Source organism: Sorex araneus, chromosome X, assembly GCF_027595985.1.
Source record: "Sorex araneus isolate mSorAra2 chromosome X, mSorAra2.pri, whole genome shotgun sequence".
Taxonomy (NCBI): Eukaryota; Metazoa; Chordata; class Mammalia; order Eulipotyphla; family Soricidae; genus Sorex; species Sorex araneus.
This window is the reverse complement of record NC_073313.1, coordinates 89,306,550-89,315,073: the sequence shown is the minus strand read 5'-3', so window position 1 is coordinate 89,315,073 and position 8,524 is coordinate 89,306,550. Positions and strand designations below refer to the sequence as shown.

At 40.2% G+C, this 8,524-nt stretch overlaps 1 pseudogene; it reads right to left on the bottom strand.

Annotated features, from left to right (window-relative positions):
- Positions 1–1,647: 1,647 nt before the first annotated feature.
- LOC129400284 (U2 spliceosomal RNA) lies at positions 1,648–1,849 on the bottom strand (annotated as a pseudogene).
- Between the last annotated feature and the right edge of the window lie 6,675 nt (positions 1,850–8,524).

The window sequence follows — 8,524 nt, the reverse complement described above, 5'->3', positions numbered from 1 at the left end:
CCTCCATTTCCGCTGTGGGAAGTGTGATGCCAGACTCACCTGGAGTGGTGGAGCATCAGGGAGAAGGTCCACTAGAAAAATGTTAAGTCTTCATGATTTTCATGATATTCCTGCATGAAATAAGGCCACAGAACATGACATTTTGTAGGTAAACAGCATTTATTTTTAACAGTGAGTATCATGCTGCATGTGTCAAATGTATGAAGTAGAACATTAGTTGGTGGTAACGTACATATATTGTGCAAGAACTATGAAGGTAATTTCTAATTACCATATATCATCTCTGAGTCAAACAATATTCTTTCAGCCACACATCTTTGGCTATTCATAATTTCTATTATGCTTACTGTTTTTGTTATTATTATTATTTTTTAATTACTTTATTTATTTATTTATTTTTTAATTTTATTGAATCACCATGTGGAGGGTTACATAGTTCTCAGGATTATGTCAGTTATACAATACTCAAACACCCTTCCCTTCACCAGTGCCCATATTCCATCACCAACCCCCCAGTATACCTGCCGCCCCCTCCCACCTCCCCAGTCCCCACCCTTGTAGGTGATAAGTTTCACTTCGTTTACGCTTTATCTTGATAACATTCCATGTTTCAACACACAACTCACTACCGTTGCTGGGGTTTCCCCCCTAAAAGAAAAAGACAGTCCTATTGCCAAGGAAGCATTTGATAGTTCTCCATTGCTAAGAATATAGAGATATTAAATCCCGCTGTTTGTTACATAACTTTTCTTTTTCCCCCCTTGCCCCGCGCCACGCCTGTTTAGTAATCGCCACGCTGCCTGACAAAGGGAAAAAAAAACCGAAAAGGATGGTTATTTCCCGTCATCAGCCGGCGTGGGGCTCTGGCTTAGTTGATAGTCTAGTAGAGTGTCCGCAAGCAGTTTCTGGAACCAAAGGTATTGTGCTGGTATCGGCTCCGGCTCGATATTCCACCAGCGTCCCGCTGTTCCATGTACATAATTTTTCCCCTTATATCCCATTCCCACACCACCAGGTCTGTTTGCTTAATGGACATCACACTATGGTTGACGCCACGCCGCGTTTCTTCCCGAGAAAGAAGGATATTTCTTCTCAGCCGGCGTGGGGATATAGCTTAGTTCAGTCTAGAGAGATGGCTACCCCTTTGATTGCCTTCAATACTTCAGCAAAAGACTTACTATTCTTGTTAGGATCTCCCACAAAAGTCCGATCCGTTAAAAAGGAACCATTACATATTGCTGATGCTAAGATGACATAAGGTCGCGTGGCCGCTGCTGCAGCCGCGCGGTTTTGGGTTACTGTATAAAGTCCAGGGAAAGTACAACCAAAAATACATCACTACAAACTTTTACCCTTTTATGGTGCTCATAAGATGGAGAAACCTAGAGAGAGGCTCGGCGTCTCCATTTTGCGCTCAGAAAGCCGCGGACCCTGCACTGTGCTCGGGAGGAAGGGGTTGAGAGAGAGGTTAAAAGAATTGGGGAATGCCCACTTTCCACTCTCGCATGGGGTCTCCAATCCCATGCCGGAATTAGTTCAGTGGGCTGCTTGGAGTCCAAGGGCGCCCTTTTGGGCTCTTCCATCATACTCGATCCGCAGCCGGGTCCAAAGCTGTTATTATTATTTTTAATTGATGTGCACCATTCCGGAATATGCATCAATCTGAATACGATAGCAGATTGATGCATGGAATGCATGGAGCAAGCTCCTATTCCAACTCAGTGCTCAAAATATTCTTTTAATGTATTGTTCTCATATAGAGAACATATGTCACATAGAGGACATATCAGATACTAAGTGTATAAGAACAGATACTGCACCTGATCTTAGTAAAAGGCCAAGAAGTGATTATATTTAAACCATGTTTACCACTTAATATTAGTCATATGTCATTCCCTTTTGTAATAAATTGAAGTTTTAAGAAGTTAAATAATTGGCTCAGGTTCCTAAAGATAGAAAATGGCAGAGCTTCAATTTGAGGTGAATTCCATCCAGATTCAAATAAAATGTCAAACTTAATTATGAGTGAAGTAAAACACTAACTCAATGTTGTACATACATACACACAAGTTCTGTGCACAATGCCTTGTTCCTTAGAATAGGTAATTTTTGGAAAATAGATTGCCAATGCAATCTTAATTCCTTATTTTTATTGTTTAGTTTACTATTTGTTAACTATTTTGGTCCTAGTAGTCATTTAGAATTATTGTAAAAGTTTTTCACTTATATTGGTTGTATCGCTAGTATTTATTTTATACTTTAAAATAGATTATTTTGGCTCCTACCGCTGCTGAGATGTGACACTGGGGGCCACACGCACGTGTGGCCCTTCCGCAGCTGCACGAGCGTAAATCCAGACCCAGATGAACCAAATTCAGCATGGGCAGCTACTTGCAGAATGTCTCCAGCCTGAGAACCAAGCCGCGACCCCATGCCCGCCCAGGAAGGGAAAGGTATTTCTCTCTCTCACCTGTTCCTTCCCAGGGATGAAGGGCGTGGGGACCACCATATTATGACGACCACAGATGGGGTTTACAAGATTGCAATGATCCAATATCCGGAAGAAATCTCCCTGGACTTAGTTGTTAAAGTACAGAAATCCAAAACTGAGCACCCGCTACTGCGGCCGCGCGACCTTATTTCCCTTCACAACAGGTCTGACTCTAGTGGGGTGCTCCTAATAATAATGGTGAGGATTGTGTTGAAATATTGAATGTAACCAAAGTAAATAGAAAGTAAAGTGAAATTTATCAGTTACAAGGGGGGGTGTGGGGGTTGGCGGGATGGGATGCGTACTGTGTATTTTTTTTTTTTTGTCTTTGGTGGTGGGATATGGGCACTGGTGAAGGGATGGTTGTTTCACCATTGTATGACTAAGACTTAAGCCTGAAAGCATTGTAATTTTCCACATGGTGATTCAATAAAATAAAATAAAAAAATAGATTATTTAGAATACTTATTAAAGAAAGTCATCAATATAAACATACAGGAGCTTATAAAATATAACCATACTTATAAATGTGTAAAATATTTACATTCTATAAATCCTAATTTTTATATTACTAAAATTAATTGATAATCCTTTTATATCTGTGTTCACTCCCATAATATGTAAATTTAATTCAGCTATATCAAATGAGTCTAAGTATATGACATTTTGGAAAATGTATAACTATGAAGAATATTTTTTTAATCTACCCCTCTCAGAGAGCCTGGCAAATTACCAAGAGTGCCTCGCTCGCATGGCAGAGCCTGCCAAGCTACCCTTGGTGTATTCAATATGCCAAAAACAGTAACAACAAGTCTCACAATGGAGACATTACTGGAGCCCACTCAAGTAAATCGATGAAGAATGTAAAATTTTCAGTAATAATAAGTGGTTTACAATGGAGAAGGATAAATATACAAGCAGGATATTTCAGAGCAAGAATACCATTCTGAATGATACTATAATGATGTACATATCCTAAAAGCCATGGAAAGTACAAAAAATATGCAATATTATGAAAACAATGGACTTTTGTTAATAATCACATATATCATTATTTGTAATTTTAAGAAATGACACACTAATGCAGTAATTTAATTATAAGATAATGATGTGCCTGGGTGTAAGAATGAATGAAGGAACATACAATTAATTGAATTTTACCCTCATTTTCTTCTTTTTCTCTTTTAAAAAAAATGTATTTGTGAATCACCGTGAGGTACAGTTACAAACTTATGAACTTTTATGTTTGTATTTCAGTCATACAGTGATTGTTTACATCCCTCCACCAGTGCCCATTCTCCTCAAACAATGTTCCCAGTATCCCTCCCAACACCTCTACCCCAACCCCCACAACCCCACCCTGCCTCTGCAGCAAGGCATTCCCTTTTGTTCTCTCTCCTTTTGGGTGCTGTAGTTTGCAATAGAGTGGCCATCATGTTCAGACTATAGTCTAATTTTGGCACGCATCTTTCAACCCGAGTGGGTCTTCCCAACATCCTCTACTTGGTGTTCCCTTCTCTATCTCAGCTTCTTTTTCCCCCTAGTATGTGAGGCCAGTTTCCAACCTGTGGGTCAGACCTCCTGGTTCTTATCTCTATTGCTCTTGGGTATTTTTCTCCCATTCTGTTACTTTATATTTCACAGATAAGTGCGATCTTTCTATGTCTGTCTCATTTCTATTTCTGACTCATTTCACTTAACATGATACTTTCCATTTTTATCCACTTATATGCAAATTTCATGACTTCATCTTTTCTAACAGCTGCATAGTATTCCATTGTGTAGATGTACCAGTTTCTTTAACCAGTCATCTGTTTTTGGGCACCCCATTTTTCCCCCATATTTTGGCTATTGTAAACAATGATGCAATGAACATAGAAATGCAGATGTCATTTCTACTATACCTTTTTGCCTCTCTGGGATATATTCCCAGGAGTGGTATTGCTGGGTCAAATGGGAGCTCAATTTTTAAGTTTTTGAGAATTGTCCATATTGTTTTCCAAAAAGGGCTGAACCAGTCGGCATTCCCACCAGCAGTGAAGGAGAGTCCCTTTCTCCCCACATCCACACCAACACTGGTTGCTTTTGTTCTTTTGGATGTGGGTCAGTCTCTGGTGTGAGATGATATCTCAGTTGTCTTGATCTGCATCTTCCTGATGATTAGTGGTGTAGAGCATTTTTATCCTCATTTTCCTAATAAACATAAAACTATCCTGAAAATAAAAACTGTTAAAGATCAAAATACATCAGCTTTTTTTCCTTTTTGGGTCACACCCAGTGATGCACAGGTGTTACTCCTGGCTCATGCACTCAGGAATTACACCTGGCAGTGCTCAGGGGGCCCATATGGGATGCTGTTCGTAGCCCGTGTCGCGATTTCCCTTCGCCAGCAAAGAGTGAGACGACACGGGTTGAGGATCCTTCTGCAACCATTTTATTCAGTTAACTCCCGAAGAGAAAGAAGAACAACAACCCGGGTAATGGCAGTCCTTATATAGCCTGGTTGCCCCGCCTCTGACGTGGTGCTCATCTATTGGCTCTCGCCAATCACCCCATATGAGGTGGCGCTCTATTGGCTCTCGCCAATCACCCCATATGAGGTGGCGCTCTATTGGCTCTCGCCAATCACCCCATATGAGGTGGCGCTCTGTCATGGCCGCCATTCATGCGCAATGTGGTCGTTGCGCATGTGCAATGTGGTTGTTGTGCATGCGCAATGTGGTTGTTGCGCATGCGCGATATGGTTGTTTACCACATTGGGACACCGGATGTCGGCCAGTCATGCGCATGCGCAATGTGGTTGTTTACCACGTTGGGACACATGCGCAATGTGCTCTGGCTCCCTACAGGATGCTATGTATTGAACCCGGGTTGGCCACATTCAAGGCAAATGCCCTACCCACTGTACTATTGCTCTAGCCCCCCAAAATACATCAGTTTTTCTTGATACAGACATCACTGATTTTTATTGAAAAACCAGCAAATGTTCAACAGTTCACCAGTGTTTTGGCAACACAGCCTATTGTTTCTTGATTCATTCCTTCTGTGCCTTTTGATAAGAGAATTTCGTTCACCGGTATCAGGGGTTATCAATATAATGGGCTGTGGTGCCATTTTACTATGTAGGGTTGTTGCTTCTACAGTTGGCTATTTGGTGTATGTAAGCAAACTGTCAGTAGTTATTCAGAGCCGGTTTTATTAACATAAATGCTGCCAATTCTAGTTTGTCTGAGAATAATTTTATCTCTCACTCCTATCTAAATGAGAGCTTTGAAGGGCAGTGGACTCAAGGTTGAAAGCTTCTTTCACTCAGTAATTTGAATATGCCATTCCACTCTTTTCTTGTCTGTCCCACATCATATAGAAAATGTGTTGTGATTCTTGTTATTTTCTTGTTATTTCCCTTCTATTTAAGTTTTATTCTTCTCTCTTGCTGCTTTAAGAAAATTGTCTCTCTGTTTTTTTGTGTTTTTTTTTTTTTTTTTGCCATTTAGATTAGTCTGTGTTTTGGTGTTCTTCTATTTAAGTCTATTTTGTTTGGTACTCTTGTAGCCTTTTTTTGGGGGGGCGGTTACTCCCAGCAATGTTCACGGGTTATTCCTGGCTCTGCACTCAGAAATGACTCCTGGCGGTGCTCAGACCACATGGAATGCTGGGGATCAAACGCAGGTTGGTTGCGTGCAAAGCAAATGCCCTCTCCACTGTGCTATCGCTCTGGCCCCTCTTGTGGACTTTTTAATCTGCAATTTCCTCCCTCCAGACAGTGGGGAAATTCTCGGCTATGATCTCATCTACCACTTGTTTTTCTGCTTTACCTTTTGCCTCACCTTCTGGTATTCCTACAATTTGGAGATTCTTCGTTTTGTTGTTGTTTATTAAGTACCTTAATTTTCTTCCATTCCTTTTTCTTTCCTCTTCTATTCTTTTCCTTTCTCTTTTTTGCTTTTCACTTTTGACCTCGTTATCAATGCTGGCTTATATTCTGTCTTCAGTTCATCTCTATGACTCTTTTTCTTTGACTTGGTAGTGTGTACTTTAGTTTTCTTTCCTTTTTATTTACACGGAATCTCTCATGCTCTGAAATGGTTCTTCTCTGACTTGGTTGAATTTCTTAACTGCACTAGCAAATACTTGATTAATTTCTGTTGCCAGTTCAGCAGTGTTGATTTCAGGTCCTCATTCACCAGCCTCAAGAGTTATCATGGACTTGGGGTCTGCCTGGATTTCTGTCCTTATTGGCAACTGCAGATGGATTCCTTTGTTTCCCCACTGTTCTTCAGTTTTGTGGGTGTTAATGGTGGAGGTTAGTATTCCCAGTTACTTGAGAACTAATCAGTTCAGTTATTTATGTCAGAAAGCTACTAATTATACTATCCTTTTGATTATTTTCCTTTACCAGGCAGTGGTATTTGAGCATGACCTGGGGTTTGTCAATTAGTTACTTCAGTAGTTAACTGAGAGTTAAGGCCATACACTGTCTGAAAAATAGGAACATGGCACTTCAATTTTTCTCCTTTCTTGAACTATCCAGGGTGCATTGCAAAACTCCTTGCCAGAGACTTCTCACTTACCTGGCTAATACAGACACCCTGTTTGGTAAAAAGTGAAAAACTACAAATGATTTTTTGTGTGTTTCAGATGGCGAAATCCCAAGCATTTCCAGATGGCACACCCTTGGAATCTCTAGTGAAAAACTGGGGGGAAAAGTTTAATCCACAGTTTATGAACAAAGAATGTCTCATCCATTTCTGCTCTAAGGTCTGGCCACAATATGATTTGAAAACTCAGATATCTAGCCAACACAAACCTAAAATATAGTAGTACCATGGAGTAAGAACAGTTTAACAGAAGGAGAGGCAGAGATGTAGAGATGCCTTATGTCCAATTATTGTTTGCCCTGTGAGAGAAACTAGATTCCTGCCGAAATTGCAAGCTGTTCTCTGCTTGACTAGATAGTGCCCTAAGACAGGAATCAGGGACAATCTCTAAAAGTCATCATATCCCTACAAGTCACATCTTTATCTACTCCTAACCAAGGCCCATAAATACCAGTAGGGCAAGTCCTATGTGCCCATTCTGGATGCACCCCAGAAGCTTTGAGGATATCTATAATCCATGTTCCCTTCTCAGTGAGTGATATAAAATGGATAAAATTGGGCCTAGGGTAGGTTGGGGGTGATGATGATAAATACATCAAAGGCTTCCAGAGTCTCGAAGAGGCATTCAACATGACTTGGAAAGATACAATGCTCATTTCTGTTCAAATCCAAATAAAAAATCAGGAATTCAGAGACCTTCAGTGATCAGCTCTACTTGACAAATAGTATATATCCATCAGTGACTTGAGTTGGCCTAGGATGTGATTATAGTAGAAAATGCAATATAAAGAGTTTGACACCCTTTTAAACTTATATAGCTGAGAGGTAAATGAGAAACAAGGCAAATCCCCTAATTATGCAAAATTAATTGATATTGAATAGGAAGTAAATGAAAACCCTGTGACTATTTGAGGAAAGGCTCGGAAAGCCAATGGAAAATATACCATGTTCAATCCTGATTTTCGCAAGAAGAATCTATCATTAGAGAAAAGTTCATAACACAAGCTGTCCAAGACATCAAGAGAAAGTTCCAAAAATAAATCAGAGGTCTCAAGGTTAGCCAAGGTAAGCTACTAAAAGTGGCTTCATCACTCTATTACAATTGAGACCTGAAAGAAAATAGAAGGGACAAGAAGGGCCAGTTAAGATGTAGCCCTAAGAGCCATCTCAAAGGGAGAATGCTATTACTGCTACCAGGAAGGACACTGGTAGAGGGGATGTCAAAACAGGCAGAAAAGCCCCCACTGAAACTATGCCCAAGATGTAAAACCGGTCACTGACTACTGAACCACACACTAGATCAAATGTCACTGGTTCAATTTCTGCAATTTCAACATAATTAGGAAAGTATTTCCTCCACATAATAATAATTTGTTGAGGGTCCTGGTAGTCCTTCAACAAACTATTAGTATTATGGCAAAGAATCACAAGTAAA